General features: G+C 31.4%; 1 long non-coding RNA gene and 1 other non-coding gene across 2 annotated transcripts; both read right to left on the bottom strand.

Annotated features, from left to right (window-relative positions):
* Positions 1 to 729: 729 nt before the first annotated feature.
* TRNAF-GAA (transfer RNA phenylalanine (anticodon GAA)) lies at positions 730 to 802 on the bottom strand. The gene has a single exon. It is a non-coding gene; the product is annotated as a tRNA-Phe (tRNA).
* A 7,567-nt stretch (positions 803 to 8,369) lies between these two features.
* LOC121206637 (uncharacterized) lies at positions 8,370 to 8,904 on the bottom strand. Its single transcript, XR_005901719.1, has 3 exons — positions 8,835 to 8,904; positions 8,513 to 8,738; positions 8,370 to 8,422 (listed from the first exon to the last, which is right to left on the bottom strand). It is a non-coding gene; the product is annotated as an uncharacterized lncRNA (long non-coding RNA).
* Between the last annotated feature and the right edge of the window lie 10,003 nt (positions 8,905 to 18,907).

Here is an 18,907-nt window from a genome sequence, read left to right as displayed (position 1 = left end):
GGGACATGGCGTTACTTCTTATCGAGATGCCGTAGTCGCGTTGTTGGGACGATGGCTATTCCTCGTCATGACGTCAACTTTGTTTCGTCTGAAATGCGAGGCGCACTCCACATGTACAATCATTGATCCAATTGACTGATTCTATGTATGAAAGTAATAACATTGTAGTGTATAAATATTTTTAAAAGTCAATTGTATATTCCTCTAATTACTAGCATTATCAAATGAATGGTGACATTAATCATACAACCATTGATCAAATTGAATAAATTGTATAATTAAGGGTAAATAGAAAATTAGTACCCGAACTTGCCTACTTCTTCTAAATTGGTACTTTTGATTTTTTTTGTCTCAAATTGGTACCAAGCTTTTTTTTTTGTTAACTAAATTGATACCCCAGCCTAACGTCGTTAAGTTCAAGATAGGTGGCAAAATAAGATTGTGACGTGTGGCATAAATGATGTCATGATGATGTCATAATCTGAAAAAAAAACTTATTTCTATTCTTTTTGACTTTTCTCCCCCAATTTTTTTGTTTGTGTAATTATTTTTTTTGTCTTTTCTTTTTCTTCTTCTTCTTCCTCTTTCAACCCAAGTTGTTGCCTCCATCACCGGTGGTGGTTGGCCCTTTTTTCAACCTAAAAATGACACCAGAGTGTATCTCTCCGTTCACTCATTCAACTACTCAAATTAGATTTCTCAAAGAAAAAAAAATTCAAAAGTCATAAAAGCCAGGAACCAGATTTGAATTGGTGACACGAGGATTTTCAGTCCTCTGCTCTACCAACTGAGCTATCCTGACCATTACCGACGCATTATCCTCATAATACTAGATGGCTTGGGTCTATGTCAATTAAAAATGAAAACAAAAAAATGAAAAAGTATTAAATTAAAAGTCTCGAACAGGAATTTCTTGGATCTTCAAAAGGAAGACTTTGTAAATTTTTATATGAGTAATCATATATATTATGAATCATTCAAATAGGTATTCATTGCTCAAGAGATTTCTACGTATATCATATATATATCACATCACACTATATCACAAGACTTGTGATAAGAGAACAAAATTCTGCTATGCTAGGATACGCTTGTAAAACGGCAAAGAATAGGATGAATGAGAAACATAAGGAACTTTGAACCACTAACAAAAAGGGTAGGATAAAATAAATAGACAGCAAACAGGCTTTTTGGGGTTGGGAATAGAGGGACTTGAACCCTTACGATTTTTAAAGTCGACGGATTTTCCTCTTACTATAAATTTCATTGTTGTCGGTATTGATATTGACATGTAGAACGGGACTCTATCTTTATTCTCGTCCGATTAATCAGTTTTTCAAAAGATTTATCAGACTATGGAGTGAATGACTTGATTAATGACTATTCTATTTGATTCTTTCTTCAACTTGGAATCGATTCACAACAATTCTTTTTATTTTTCATATTTTCATATAAATATAAATTGATATTGCATATAATATAATAGAAAAAAAATATGGGTTCGGTTCGTCTTTTTTGAGATAGTTTTTCATTAGTATACCTATAAAAAAAAGGTGTATCTACTTCAGTGGTTAAGTGTTCTGGGTGTACATGTGAGGTCTTGGGTTCAAGTTCCACATTTGGTGAATTTTGCTATTTTTCTTAATTCAAACCTTATCATTGTGGAATGAGATTATATAAAATTGTCTGTAAATCCATATCGGAATGAGCTTGTTGGTTCAAGTGATAAGGGAATTAGTATATTGGAGGTCTTATGTTTGAATCCCTGCATTAGCATGGATGTTAATTTTTGCTCAGGTGACTGATAGAGTTTCGGTTGAATGGGAAGTCTGAGGAGGTTGTGAGTAATGGGTTAGTGAGAGATAATTAAGGAATTATGTTGGCATATCTCCTTTTTCTTTTCTTTTTTTTGAATTTAAATTACTTTTTCCTCTCTTCCAAAATTTGACGTCAATTTCTGTTTCTCTATTTTTCTGTCAAATTCTCTTTTCTTGTTTTTCCTATTTCCGTCTTCCTATTGATTTCAGTGCTTTCGGCTCTTTGTTCTCATATATTGTGGTAAGTGATAGTAAGATTTTGCTCGAGTTAAAAGAGGGTTTTCGTTTGTTTCGTTCTAAATATGATTTTTTTTATTTTTGTTAGTTTAATTTCTGGGTTTTGGCAGTAATGAATTGCGAAGATCGGGCTCTCCTCTTGCGAAATCGTAGTCGAAAACGTTCAGAGTGTTGGGGTAAGTGTTGATCGTGTGAATTGAACTGTTGTTGGTTTCGTGGTTTTGGATTAATCGTGAATTAAAATTAAATTTGTGAGTTGGTTGACGGTTTTAGGTTCTAGTGACCTCGGGAGTGTTTTTACATCGAAATTGTATCAGGTGTGTACCCGAATCATGAAAAATCGAGCTTTGGCGAAAGCTAAAAAACTGTTCTATCGACTTCATACGGGCGTATGGTCACTCGTGTGATAGGCCGTGTATCTGACGAAGGTGAGGCCATGCATGAGACACGGCCGTGTGATGGCTGAAGAGTGGCCGTGTGAGCCATATGGCCTAGGCCAAGTTGGGCTGTGGGCAACACGGGCATGTGGGTTTTTGGGCTAGGTCGTGTGAGCCACACGGGTAAGGCCAATCTGGACCTGTTGGCCACCCGGGCGTGTGGGCCCATTATTTTAAAATTTTTCCCAGGGTCGTATGGGCCATTTCAAGCGACTATAGGCCTGCCGTAGGGTCTGTAAGGGCTAACCAAACCCTAGTTTTGTGTGATTTGATATTCTGTTAGTATGCTCTGAGTAGGATACTACTATCTCCTATTCTGTAATCTATATATCTGATATCTGTATATAAACATGTTGAGCATTTTTATTTGTTAATTTTGTATCTGTTTTCTGTATCTGATTTGGGCTAGGTTTGGATATTTATGGAGGAAGTGTTCTGTATGGCGATCATCACCTATATTCTGGCAGCTTGGCTGCACATTAACTGACATGTGTCGTAATGGTACGATATGGTGTGTAGGGATGGGTAGGTGTTTTTAACCTCACATGGTGTGTTAGGATGGTCGGAATTGGTGTGTAGAGGATGGGGGTAGGATTCTGTATATTTGATCTGTATATCTGATTTTGTTTACTACATCTGAAAAGGGCATGAGCCCGATTCTGTATCTATATGTTTGCATGCTTAATTATGTTGGGTTACACACTGAGTTTATGAAAACTCACATCTGTTTGTCTGCTCTGTTCAGGTAATCTACAGACTTAGGCGGATCGGAGCGACGGAGACTTAGCGGTGACCACTCAACCATAAACAATTTAAACTTGGCAAATTATGGTTTTATTTATGATTTGGTTTTCATTCGAGAGTTTGAAATTTCTGAGACTCTTTGGACTTTATGATTTCTAACAGTTGACTTTTGGATTGTTGATAATTTGCATGCATTGGTAAAATATTTTATGAAAACGGTAATTTTTACGCAAAAAGAGGTTTTTCTAAAAACACGAATCAAATTTCTAAAATGAAACGGGTTTGTTAAACTTCCACTGTAAAATAAGTTTTGGCAAATAAACCAACTAATTAATGTTTTCGAAAATGGTTATAAAGTATATGAGTTAATAAACTGAGATGATTTTACATAACGACTCCGGTTTCTAAACCCATTCTCTATGACATCTCCGGATTCAGCCATCACGTCTAAGTCGGGTTTGGGGTGCTACAAATCTCGACATGAATTTTTTATTTTGGCTTTGATTTTATCTTTCTCTTGTCCTTTTTATTTTTATTCTCAGAAATATTTGGCAAAGAAAACATTTTGGTATTTAAAAAGCATAAAGAAGAAATGTTATTCTAGTGATTGATATTATAGTTTTCTAGATCCATTTTCGTATGATTTGGGTCCATGCAATAGATTTTCCAGTGGTGGGTCTTTGTCTGTGTAAAAAAAATTCAAAGTTTCCATATGATTTTGATGTTGAAATCTAAAATCCAACATTTTTCTTTAAAAATTTTTTTATTTCATTTAATACGAAGCTCCAACCTTATATTATTAGTGAAAATTTAGTTTGGTTTGGTTTGTTCATAAGCATTTGCACTTTCTTTTCTAATTTTGAAGCGAGGTGGTTTTTATTTCCAGTCTGAGTTCATCGTATTGGCGTCTAACATCTTCCAACCTTTCTCCTATTTTTCTTTGTTCATCTCTTATGCATCTTTATTCTTCCTTGTGTGTCCTATATCTTGTTTTAGTCCATGGAACTTGGCATTCAAACTCTTCATTTTTTGTTTCGGAGCCTCCTCTTTCTTGGTCATACTTAAGTTCTCAACTAAAATCAATTTGAGATTTAAACTTGGATTGGGGCGAGTGAAATGCCATGAACATTAAGGAATTTATATAACAATTAGGGAAATAACATCTGGAACTAGGAGGAAACAATTGAGGAAGATGAAGAGAAATCGGGCCGAAAGAAAGAAGAAGTAATAGCTTGTGAGAGAACAGGGTGCTGGGCTTAAAATTGCTTGATTTTTCAATTTGTATACGATATTCAAACCCAAAACTAAGTTTTGAAATTCCTAGAAATCAAACCCAAATAATAGTTTTGAATACTTTATATTTTTGTGCAATTTTGGATTTGGAGTTAAAATTGTTAGGACCGAAGGAAAAACATGAAAAAGAAATTAAAATGCAAAATCAGAATGGGATTATGTTGGATAATGAGGAAGAAGAAAAAGTACAAAGAATAAAAGAAAAAGGGAAACGAGAAAAGAAGGAAAAAATAAAAAAAAATGGAAATATTTTTTAAAATATTTTTATTTTTTTTTAGATTATGACATCATTTATGCCACATGTCATAGTTTTATTCTACCATTTGTCTTGGACATAACGACATTAGGCTCAAGTACCGATTTAGTTCATGGAAAAAGTTCAGGTACCAATCTGGGACAAAAAACCTATAAGTACCAATCTGAGAGAAACAGATAAGTTCATATACTAATTTTATATTTAACCCTATAATTAACCTTACAATCATTGATCCAATTAAATTTGTGCATGTAAACACAACATTGAGTATACATATTTGAAATTTATGATCATGTAGTGAAATATATCAAAACTTTGGACCACAATGTTTAATTTTAAAATTTTGATCAATTTAAGAATATTGATAAACTATACGCTCCTTTAGATACTAACGTAATAGAATTATTATGACATTAATTGTATAATCATTGATTCAATTTAATGAATTATACAATGAACATTGATCGAACTAATAGAATTATACAATTAATCAAACAATCATTTGATTCAATTGAATATGTATAAATATAATGACATCGTGGTGCATGAGTAATTCTCATCGGATCATTTTAGGTTCGGGTTATATTGAGTTATGATCATTTCATGTTTGGTAATTCAATTTTAATTTAATACAAGGATTATGTTGAATGGATAAGTTTAAAATCAAGTTACTTGCATAATTTATGTTTAACTATTAGGGCACGTTTGGTTCGCTGTATTGGATTAGAGGCGTATTGGATTAGAGGTGTATTGGGATTAGAGGTGTATTGGATTAGAGGTGTAATAGCTAATCCACTGTTTGGTTGAATGTAATGGAATAGAGGCGTAATAGTAATCTTGTGTTTGGTTGAATGGAATAGAGGTGTAATAGCATAATAGAAAAAACTAAAATGACTAGAATACCCTTAGCAGAAATTTGTTTTGGTAAATGATTATTGTTATTGTTATTTAAATTATAATAAGATTTTTATTATCAATAATAAATAATTTAATCATATTTAAACATAATTATTATTAAATATATTTTAATTAAAATATATAATTTAATAAAATTCTTAATAATTAATATTCTTATATTAATTTACTGAAATCATAATATATGATACTGTAAAATATAAATTAACATAATTATTATTAAATATATTTTAATTAAAATATATAATTTAATGAAATTCTTAATTGGATAATATTCTTATATTAATTTACTGAAAATCATAATATATGATACTGTAAAATATAAATTAACATAATTATTATTAAATATATTTTAATTAAAATATATAATTTAATGAAATTCTTAATTGGATAATATTCTTATATTAATTTACTGAAATCATAATATATGATACTGTAAAATATAAATTAACATAATTATTATTAAATATATTTTAATTAAACTATATAATTTAAAAAAATTCTTAATAATTAATATTCTTATATTAATTTACTCAAATCATAATATATGATACTGTAAAATATAAATTAACATAATTATTATTAAATATATTTTAATTAAACTATATAATTTAATGAAATTCTTAATAATTAATATTCTTATATTAATTTACTCAAATCATAATATATGATACTGTAAAATATAAATTAACATAATTATTATTAAATATATTTTAATTAAACTATATAATTTAATGAAATTCTTAATAATTAATATTCTTATATTAATTTACTCAAATCATAATATATGATACTGTAAGATATAAATTAACATAATTATTATTAAATATATAACTTGAAAATTATATTCTGCATAAACATAATTAACTTATACTAAGAAAAAGTTAGATGAAAATGAAATTGTACATCATAATCAATATGTTCAAAAGTTTTACAACATCAAAAAGTTTGAACATTGATATTTAATGGTGAGAAAGAAATCTTCTGACCCATTCCAATCGGGCAACAGAAGGTAAACTGAAGAAAACGATCATTTGAGTTGGATGATCGAGAATTTTACTCAAAGCATCATACCGCTGATCGTCGGTTAAACCTTCAATTGACCATAAGGCTGAATATAAATTTGAAGCTTTCTCTTCCATCTTTTCTTCAGACTTCTGCTGAACTACCACCTCGGAGGCCATAGTCCTACTGATTTGATCGCCAACGGCCTGGATTTTTCCCCCAACAAGGTGGCAGCCTCCTCAAATGAAGCATACACATTATCACGAGCATCATATTTCTTTTTTCTCTTGTTTGAAGATGAGGAACCCCCTTGATCTCTATCTCCTCGCGGATCCATACCGGAAACATCCATGTCGTCTAAAGAGACGTCAGCTTCGCAGTCATAGAATGTGTTTCTCTCTTCATTCATATCTGTAGTACGATCATCCTCAGCATGTATTTCTTCAAGAACATCAGCAGCTGTTTGAGCGTCTTTCCCAGTCGCCCGATCTCTTGCGTATATGGCAGTAAGCTGGTTGTAGTAAGGGAAAGAACGATGTCTGAACTGAGAGGCTTCTTTGTGACTCTAAAAAAAATGAGGAAATCATATTAGTTATAAGTTTTGTAAAAAAACAAATAAATACTTGAAATACATTTTACCTTTACATAGGATTCCCAAACTCCATCTTCAGCAACAACGAGCTGCCTATGCTCGTCCCAACCAAAACCACTGTTGTTTTGGCCATTAAGCATGTCGTAGACGACTGACCATTCCCTTTTTAGGCACCTAATCCGAGATTCAATATTTGGTTTCGCCTTCAACATTGCTCTTGGTAAAGCCTTTTCTAGCATTTTCTCTAGCTCGTTCAAATAACCGGCTTTGAACCCGGTATCAGCATTAAATGTTCCTACATTGTGCAAATCCACCATGCAAGAAACCAAGGCTGCATCCTCTTCTGGAACCCATTTTCTTTTGCTTCCTCGAGAAGCTTGAGAAGAAGCACCCGTTGGTGGAACACCTGACATATTGTTCTTAAAAAAAAAACAAATTAACATTATTTACTATTTTGAATATCATTTAATTGTTGGGTGAACAGTTTATAATATTATATCGGTAGTTCAATACTAAATTTAAATTTATAACACATGCTTAATGAAAAGATAATTACATTATAATTCAACAAAGTTTCATAAAGTTTCATAAAGACCACCAAAGTTTCACAAAGTTTATACATAAAAAAACATCAACAAATCAATTCAAACTGAATTTGTCCCTAAACCTAACTAATTTCTAGATGCTTGCCATTCATCGAACATTTGGTTGGCTAGTTCCATCCTCCAAGTTGCCCAAGCATCCGATGGATGAATATTTGTGATATTCGGTTCATCGTCATCCACCACATTAGTAGGTAATCCTTCTCCCACCTCCGCTTCAATGGGATCAATACTCATATGGGTTCGAATAAAATTATGGAGCAAACAACATGCAATAATAATTCTATTGTGCACCCTTACAGGATAAAACGATGGACTCCTAAGTATTCCCCATCTAAGTTTTAATAAGCCAAAGCATCTTTCAATGACATTACGTGCTGAGGCATGTTTCATATTAAAAAACTCTTGCGGAGAACTTGGCTGATAACCCTGACGCCACTCGTTCAGATGATATCGCTATCCTCTAAATGGTGCAATAAATCCCTCACAATTTGTGTATCCAGCATCAACTAGATAATAACAACCTAAAAAATAATTTTTTAAAAAATGATTAATTCAGCAAACAAAGTTTGATCTTAATGAGTAATTCAAATTCCTCTAAGTATACACTGTACCATGAGGAACTTTAAGTCCATGTCTTCTACTGATGGCATCTCGGAGCACCCGTCCATCGGCAACTGAACCTTCCCAACCAGGAAGAACATAAACAAATTGCATATCAGGTGTACAAACACCTAGCATATTTGTTGCTATGTCACCTTTTCGGGTTCGATATCTAGGTTTATCAGCTGTTGGCACCCTAATCTTTATGTGGGTTCCATCAAGAGCACCTAAGCAATTCTATATCACATGATATAAAACCTTGTGTTAGAATACTAATTTAAATCTAAGTCAACTAAATGTTGTACAAGCTATATCTAAAACTCAGTCTACTACCTTAAACCATTTCCACCTTGTGTCAGAAGAGTCGGCTGTAATTGGCTCCGGCTTTTTAAATAAGACATCTTGTAAGCGTATGACAGCATCTAAAACACTATGAAATGCTCTGCTTACAGTTTCCCCGGACCTTCTAAAGTGATGCTTGATAACTCGATTTTTCAGGTGATGGGAGATGATATGTAAAAACATTGCTACTTGCTCATCAACAAGCATGAACCTTGACGACTTCAATCCCCCTATCGATTCTAACATCTCACATAGTTTACAAAAGGCAGTTCTATTCATCCTAACTTGTTCAATACAAGTCTCGTCACTAGCATATACAAGCCTCTTCACATAATCCCGTTTTGCATAAAAATCTAAGGTGTAGGACCTAATCCTTGGTTGATAAGTCTGTAGGCTAAGGCTGGCACCCATTCTAAACAAGAACCAAATCGCAATTCTACAGATTTCCAACCATAATGTCAAAGCAAGACCAATTCTTTTACGCCTCACACTTTGTGCAATTAAAGGCAGACGAGCCATTACTGCAACATATTAAAATTATAACACACACTATCAATGAATTGAAGTTGCAATTACACATTATAAAATAAAAATAAACAATACAAATTTAGAACACACGAAGCAAAATAGTTGATACTAAATGATATCGTTGCAACTTTAATTTCATTTCTTTATGAATCACCCAAACAATAAAGAAATTATAAAGCATGTATAATTGACCTAAAATTAATTGTTGGTGTATGTATAATTGACCTAAAATTACTTGTTGGTTTAATGTTATTGTCCCTAAAAAACATTGCTGGTGTATGTATAATTGTTGGTTTAATGTTATTTACCCTAAAAAACATTGTTGGTGTATGTATAATTGTTGGTTTAATGTTATTTACCCTAAAAAACATTGTTGGTGTATGTATAATCTTTTAATTTTACGTATATTTTAGATATATATGATAATTTTTATTAATTAATATAAAAATATAATTCTCTCCACATAAAATTATATCAACATTAATATTAAAGATAAAAATTATAATAATTATATCAACATTAATACTTAACAAACAGGTTTCATGTTTATTATTAATTTCAAATTATTAATATTAAAGATAAAAATTATAATAATTACAATTATATTTATGTTATTAATAATGTTCTCATTATTAGTATCATAATATTTATAATTTAATTAAACATCAAATTTATAATAAATTACCTGTACTATTTTAAATAATAACAACCTTTGCCGCATGAAGAATTTTTTTTTGATAGATTAGGTCACAAGCCCCATTTTTGGTTTAATTATTCTTTCGTCTCTATATTTTTTACACATTTAAATTTTAATTTATTTATTTATAATTTTAAAAATTTAATCCTTTTACTTTGTTAAATTGGATTAAGTGACAATTTTAACTTAAAATTGCTCTCATGACAAATATTATACAAGTAATAAACTAGGTAAGCAAATCTTAAGATTGTTAAATATGAATAAAAATAATAATCGGATGGATTATTTATTTTTTAAACTCGTTAAATTATTTGACTAAAAATAGTAATCGATAAATAATTTAAATACCAATGTAAAAAAAATTAGAGACAAAAGTGTACGAAATTAATATGGTTTGAGCGATAGTGACGTAAACCATAATAAAAAGAGAGCAATTAATCACATTAAATTAGCTTACTTTGGTCGGTGAAATGTCATATAAAGAAAGATATAATTATAATTTAGCTTTGGTAAATAGATTACAAACTTTCACCCTAAAACATCATGAAGGGCATGAAAAGTGATGCTTGAAAGGTAAGGTATTTTAAACAAATTAATTACTTGCTTTTACAAGTTTTTTCAATAACATCAGCATTTTTTTGAAAGCAAATGAGGAAAGCCTATTTTGAATGCTATTTGAAACTGAAAGTAATTACTTGCTTGTTTTAATGGCTGACTTTTTCCTTTGTATTATCATGGCCTATGTTCAAAACACATGCTCTTCAAATCCTATACTCGTCCCAATCAAGAACAAATCAAAATTTTCCAGCAGACAAGGTCCAAAAGAACTAAAATAACAAATTCTATTGACTAACAAATCAAGAACAAGGTCCAGCAGACTAAAATAACATTTCATCTTCCACAACAGTTTCATCTTATACTCACTAACAAACTAAAATAACATTTTCCAGCAGACTATCAAAACAATGTCCAGAACAAACCAACAAAATCTTGTGATATTACTAGCTTTTCTGTTTATCAAAGGCTGAAAATATCAAATTTTATTCGTAATTTACAACAAAGTAGTTATATACATATGACTCAAATTCATATTTTGCCCAAATTCATAGATTAAAACACAAAAAGAAAATAGAAATTCTTACTCATATCAAACATCCTATTCAATCAATAACAAGCTGTCAAATTCCAAAATGTTTAAAATCTTAAAAAAATCATATTTCTGTTCATCCTAATTAACTATTTAGAAAAAATGGAATACATGAAAGACCTCTAAGTACCAGTATCAGTATCTTCACCCCTAAACCCCAAAGCCAGACTACACAAATTGCATCTAACAGCTTCTAGTTTCACTGATCTGCACTCAGCATGAAATTCAATATTCTTAACATTATAAATTGTTTTGAACATTCGTTATCATCTAACATTTTCATCTTACCTATTTTTGCTACTTTCAGATGACCAAATTACAACAGAACAAACAAACAAAAGAGGATTTGAGGCACTATTATTGTCTGAATGAGTCGGAAGTAATTTAGTTAGATGAATGATAATTTAATTTAATTCAATAAAGATTTGGAAACTTTTGTTCAACATCAAAAAGTTTCACAAAATAAAACCAGACTACGACAAAATTTATGGGCAAAAGTAGAGATAATATTGTTACTAAACAGACACAAGAAAAATAGCTAAAATACAATATTACACAAGCACAAAAGCATATCAAAATCAATATAACACCACTTATTTTTAAAATGTCAAAACTTATAATAAATACATGACACCTTAAACATGATTATGACACAGAAAACAAATGAACAAGCCTTGGATACACAAATTGCAAATTCTAACACTAAATTATTTCATCGGACATCTTTGAGCCTTATGTTTTTTCCATTACACACCTTACAAGTGTTTTAGTGATTGCAATAAGTTGATGGATTGAAATAACTTGGTGATGAGCTTTTTAATTCTAGATCAATGACATAATCTCTGTTCATTGGGAAGGTCATCTATTTTGACTCAAGGAAGGAGGGGTATATGCAATTTAACTCTAAAGACAATCTCTTCCAACAAGGATGAATAATGGATATTGCTTTAAGGTTCTATTAGGGTTTTCTGTTGTACGGATATATTTAGAAGCTCAATTTATCTCATGGATTTATGGTCTATACCTATAATCACTTGCATATCAAGTTTTAAGCCTTTCCTCAGTATTGACGCTCTTTCAGTTCCCCACCTTCTTATAACCACTAATACTCTCTTTAGTCTCTACCACCACAATTTCTCAATACAATTTCCATTTACTTTGACTCCCATTTTCCGTCTCTTTCTTTTCCTTATAGAGCATCAAGAGTGAGCAAGATGCAAAAGGCAAATCAAATTGACAAAACTTGAGCAGCATTCTTACCTATTTTTGCTACTTTCAGAGGACCAAAAGAACTCAATGATCTTACCTATTTTTGCTACTCAGTTCAGGCACTTAAACAAACAAACATTGGAAGAAATCTCATTCGCGGTTTTGAAGATCAGAAAAGGACTCGAAAATTACAACAGAACAAACAGAAATCGAAGATTAGCAGAGAAGAGAGAACAACTTCGAACGGCATGCATTTCTTAAGCCTAACCAACAACAGAAAACACATTTCAATTCAACATGCAATACAAACGGAATAAATTTGGCTAAAACTAACCTATTAGCAAATCGGGGCACAATGAAGAACCTGAAAAAAGCAAAAGGGGAAACCGATTAGATAAAAACAATAGATCATATTTACCTCGAAAGTATTGGTTTTCATCTACAATAGCAAAGGATATTAATCTATCGCGAAACATAGACTAACCGATGACGCAAATCGGCAGAAACTGTGAGCAAATCGGCCGAAATAGAAAAGAAAATAATCGGGGGAGCAAATCGGCAGAAAAGGGAAGAAAATAATACTGGGAAAAAGTAATGAAACAAGGAAGCAATTCGGATGAAGGTGGGAAACGGAAGAGAAACAGAGGGGATCGATTAGGGGTAAAAGAGGGAAGGTTTAGGGTAGGGTCATCTAATCTGAGAATAAGGGGGGGAGTAGAAATCGGTGTTTTTCACCGATTAGGGAAGTAAGGGGATAGACGCGTATTAGGAATACGCTCAACCAAACGGCGTCTTAGATTGGTATTAGGTGGGCCCCACCGATTAGGGGTGTATTGGCTTAGCCAATACACCAAACCAAACAAGCTCTTAAAGTCGATAAAGTTTAATTTTTTAGTTTTAAAATAAAATTAAGTCAAAGTTAGTAATTATTTAATTGGTTAAATTTATTATAAAATTAATAATTATCCTAAATAAGTTTGAAATAAAATATAATAAATTATTATCAATTTAAATTAATTAATCCATGGTATATAAAACCATAAAAAGTAAAACTTTTTTAATAGAAAAAAATAATTATTTTTATTTACATTAAATGTTCGCTATAAATATTCTATTGTTAATAATATTTTTAATCTCAAGTTTTGATGTTATTCGTTAATTACATTATTTTTAATTAAAAATTTGTTAATAATTTGTGGGATAAGAAGAAAATCAATCAGATTTTTAGAATTTAAAACACATATAAAAAAATTGTCAAAAATCTCTTTAGAATTTTTACATAAATTAGAATCAAAATTAAAATCAAAATAAAATTTCAATTTTTTATAGTAAAATAAAATCAAAATAAAAAGTTTGGAGATTTTGAAATATATAAATAATTTTGGAATTTTGTATTGCATTTTGATAATTTCTCTTCACTTTATTAATTTTACTTGGGAATAAATATATAAAATATAATTTCCTGTTAAATATTTATTTTTTTAACATTAATCTCATCATATGTTCTTATAATATATGCTTTTTTTGATTCAATGTCCAGAACTATCCATAACCCCTTACCAACCTTAGATAACTTCAGCGCACTTGAATCCACGTTCTCTTGCACTAACAACAATGTCGATGCCAATTGAGCTAAAACTTAATCAACTTCTGTTAAGTATTTATTGTTTTTGGAATTTGCTATCAATATCATATGGTATTATCATAAACAATGATAATTACATTTACAAGTTATAATTAAAACAAAATAATAATTTAATTTATAGGTATTATTTTTATTAATTTTTTAAAACATTTATTTAATTTAGTTTGGGTCACTTTGAGTTACTTATTTTAATTATTTCGAGTTTGAGTTGGATGAAATTCAAATTGTTAACTTCTTATAATAAAATTAGGTTAATTGAGTCAAACTTTCAAATTTTGAGTCAAAATTGACAAGTTTATGCTATTAGTGTATTAATTCTACATCAATAATAATTCATTTGTAATTATAGTTTAATTTGATAGGACAAAATTTTTTTTCTGAGAGAATTTTTTAAGGTATAATCATGAGTCCCACCTGATGAAGATTTATTTTACCAAAAAATTACAAAAAAAAATTAACATAAAAAATTTTAAAAGTGGTTAAAATATGTTAACAACACACATTACAATGTATTAATTAAACATATATACAAATTAAATATATTTTTATTGTATTTTATTTAAGCAAAAATATCAATAAAATTTATTTCAAGTAAAAATTTGAATTTTGATAAAAGTTTCTAAAACTTCATTTAAAAATGTAAAAAATAATTAAATATATTTTAATTTATACATATAATCAAGATAAAAAACTAATTTTATTTAAAATAAATGCAATATGACTTTCTCTTTTGAATTTTCCATTATACTAATAAAATTATCTTATTGGAATCAATCAGCATAATAAATTAATTAACTGTACAACTCTTACCCAAAAATCTCTCATTTAAGGTTTTCATTTTCTCATCTATTCCACCATTAGGCTTTTTGTTTTTTTCTTCTTACATCTTTTAAACTTCAAATTTCTACTCAGTTTTCAAATCATTCAATTCTTTTTCTTTGGTCTCATAATCTCTCTTCTCATCTATTCATCATTCAAGAAAAAGAAGACAAAGGAATTAGATTAAGAATTGTTAAGGTACCAAGATGTAATCTTTGGTTATGAATTTTGAATTTGTACAATTTTATATATGAAATTTTAATTTGATCTAATTATCATAAATTATTAATACAATTATTGATATTACATCAGTTTATGTTTATATCTTGCATACACAAATAATTATATTTATCTAATATAAAAATAATTTAATGTATTTTTCCTTAAATATGTATAATTAAATCAAAATTAAAATTTCAAGTATACATCTAAACCATAATTTATCAAAATCAAAATTCATATATTAAATTACACAATAAATTAAATTTCGTGTCCCTATAAAATTTGAAATTAATGTGCCAAAGACCAAAATTGATCCAAGTTGAGGAACTCGGAAATTGAAAATGTGAAATTAAATCGAATAGAAACTAGTAATAATTCAAAATTTAATAAATATTAGCATAAAATTGAATTCGATATTCACAAATAAAAGAAAATTGAAATTTTGGTTTTTTTTGTGAGAAAATAAAAACTTAGAATATTACAAAAACAAGGATTGAGTGAGTGTATCACTCATAAGCTTGTCTCGATCAATAAAACCGTGAGACCACTTAGGAGGGACATCAAACACTTGCATATTGGCTTTTTCAATCAACGCTTGCTTAGCTAGACAATCCACAACTTGATTTTGTTCCCTTGGGATGAATCTTAGAATCCATTGAGTTTCTTGAGATAAAATGGTATGAATACGCCTGACTAGAGCAGAGTTAGAAGATGTATATGAACTTCCAATAATGGCTTTAACAACTTCCAAACAATCAGAAAGAATGATAACTTGATCATGTCCTCGTCTTTGAACAAGTTTGAGTCCATCTAAAATGCCCCAAATCTCGGCATCAAAAACTGAGCATTTACCGATAAATCTATGAAAGTCAGCAATCCAATTACCCTTTTTATCACGAACAATGCCCCTAGTTGCAGCAAGTCCAGTATCAAGTTGCACAGCTCCGTCGGTGTTGAGAAAAACTCGCTCTTCAGTGAGGCGTGTTTCAGAAAATTATCTAAGACAGGCGAAAGGGACTTCCTGAGGACCAGAGTGAAGTTGAATCGCCCAGCTAACGAATCATTGAACAATTTCATTAGAGCTTCACGGTTTGCCTTGAAAGATGTATAAGCTGCAGTTTTTCTAAATATGCCACATAAGAAGACCAAATAAACAAGCCCAATTAGCTCCTCCCGCATGGATCAACCTATTTACCTATAAATTAAGAAGAATCCAGTCTTGAGTGGGAATTGAAAAAAAAATAGAAATATACTTACCTTGATTAACCTGAGCCCAAATATAGAAGACCAAATAAACAAGCCCAATTAGCTCTTCCCGCATAGATCAACCTATTTACCTGTAAATTAAGAAGAATCCAGTCTTGAGTGGGAATTGAAAAAAAATTAGAAATATACTTACCTTGATTAACCTGAGCCCAAATATCCTTAGCAGCAGGACAATCACGTAAAATATGTAAGGAATCTTCTGAGTGATGTCCACAAATAAGACAAGAGGGATCATCAGAAAATCCTCTCCTGACTCTTTCGGCATTGCTAAGAATTCTTCCCTGTAAAACAGTCCAAATGAAAATGCGAACATGCTGAGGTCCAGGGCTCTTCCGCACAATCTTTCATTTCTCATCTCTCGGGTTCTAGTCCCCCTCATTAAGTGCTTTATAAGCAGATTTAATAGAGAAGTCCCCAGACGAAGTATGGCTTCAAGAGATTTTATTAGGACCTTCAGAATGCTGAGGAGGTGGGACGCCCTTAATGGCCTGAATCACATCTTTAGATAACCAAGTCCGAAAGAGATCAAGGTTACACTGCTCATGAGAAATAATTTTAGGGAAAATATGTTTAAATCTATTCGCGATTATCTTTATCGTCAACTTGTAAAGTACCGAACAAAGGCTGATAGGCCGGAATTGACTGAAGGTTTTCGGATTCTGGATCTTCGGGATAAGAACGATCAAAGTGTTATTCAAATCAAAATCAATAGAATTTCCTTCAAAGACCTTACGAACCCAGTCACAAACCGCCTCCCCTAGAATGTCCCAATGCTTCTAAAAGAAGAGGGCATGAAAGCTATCACTGCCTTGAGCTTTAAGAGGCGCCATATCAAACATTGCCTCCTTGATCTTTGTATCTGAAACCAATCTCCCCAAGAAACTAATGTCCACTGGATCAAGTTGTGGGAAGCCACTAGAAGGCAAATTTCCCAAAGTAGCTGGAATTTCCCTTTACAGTTTCTAAAAAAACTCATTTGCCTCATCCTCAATATCCTCCGGATCATAAATCCAATTCCCTTTAGCATTTCGGATAGCGGTAATGCGATTGTTTTTCCTTCTCTGCAAAGTACGAGTATGGAAAAATTTTGTATTCCGGTCCCCTAGATTTAACCAGTCACACCTTGCCTTTTGTTTCCAAAGAAGCTCTTCATGGTGACGAACATCCTCAATCTCTTGACGGAGAGACAAATCGACATGGTTTAGATGAATGGAGCTAGATAAATCCCTTTCTCTTTGTATGTTAGCAATTCTTTTGAAGAGATCTCTTTTACGAGTGGTAATGTGCCCATAGACATGTTAATTCCAATCCTTGAGTTCATGAGTGAATTTTCCAAGGGTCTCAGCTATATTTCCGGAAAAGTCCCATTTTTCTTTAAGGAAGCCCTCAAAATCAGGATGTTCAACCTAACCAGGTAAAAATCTAAAAGGCCTCCCCCGAGGAAGCGAATGACTTGGATTTAGAACCAAAAGAAGAGGACGATGATCTGATTTAATCTTTGGGAGATGAGTAACCATGCAATCAGGAAAATTTCGTAACCAGGCTTCATTTCCCAGAGCACGATCTAACCTTTCAAACAGAAACCCCCTATGCCAAGTAAAGGGAGGTCCTCTAAACCCTAAGTCATGGAGTTCAACAAAAGTAATAAAGTCACCAAAATGCGGACACCTCCTTCCCCTTAAAAGGCCTCTGGATTTCTAAGAAGAGGATAAGATTGCATTAAAATCACCAATAGAAATCCAAAGGCTCTGACCACGAGGTATAGAGTTCTTCAACTCACTCCAAAGAAGTTGGCACCTCTGTCTATTAGGGCTACCATAGACAAAAGCAATAAAAACTGGATGCGATGTAGACAAGTGCCAAACTCGAGACAAAATGAATTACGGATGGCTACGAATTACTTCGAGTCGAACAGAATCCCACCATCCTAACCAAATACCCCCTGAAAAGCCAATTGCCTCCACACAGTGGGAAAACTGAAATCCTAACGTAGCTATAATGTTGTCAGCCTTGTAACACTAACTCTCGGTTCGAGCAAGCTAACAATATCTGGTTTATACTTCGTGTTATATTCCCAAAAAATTCTAGGGAATTTAATGTTTGCACAACCCTGACAATTTCATTAAAAGATAGTGATATTCATTTTTAAAAAAATTAATAAAAAGGGTATCATACTTGATTTTCAGGATCGATGTTGCAATCTGATTTTGAGTTTGCACCATCAACCTCGATATTCGAATTCACGCCTAGAACTTGAGGAGATAAAAGCTCCGCCATTGCCACCATAGACTCAGCTAGAGGAACATGCGTGTTTCTAGAAGATTTAAAACAATTCCCTCTATCTCGTAGGGCGAAATAAGTCTTTTTAGTATTTTGACTACCACTTTCTCTGCCACTATTTCTTCTCTTTTTGGGACCATTAGGCTTTGAATTCTGACCCAATTCCAGAAATTCCATAGACTTTGTTTCTGAATTATCCTGCTGCATAGAATTAATATTTTTATTGAAACTAACAGTAGAGTGCTTACCTG

The sequence above is a fragment of the Gossypium hirsutum genome, chromosome A09 (assembly GCF_007990345.1).
Source record: "Gossypium hirsutum isolate 1008001.06 chromosome A09, Gossypium_hirsutum_v2.1, whole genome shotgun sequence".
NCBI lineage: Eukaryota > Viridiplantae > Streptophyta > Magnoliopsida > Malvales > Malvaceae > Gossypium > Gossypium hirsutum.
This window is presented reverse-complemented; position numbering and strand designations above follow the sequence as displayed.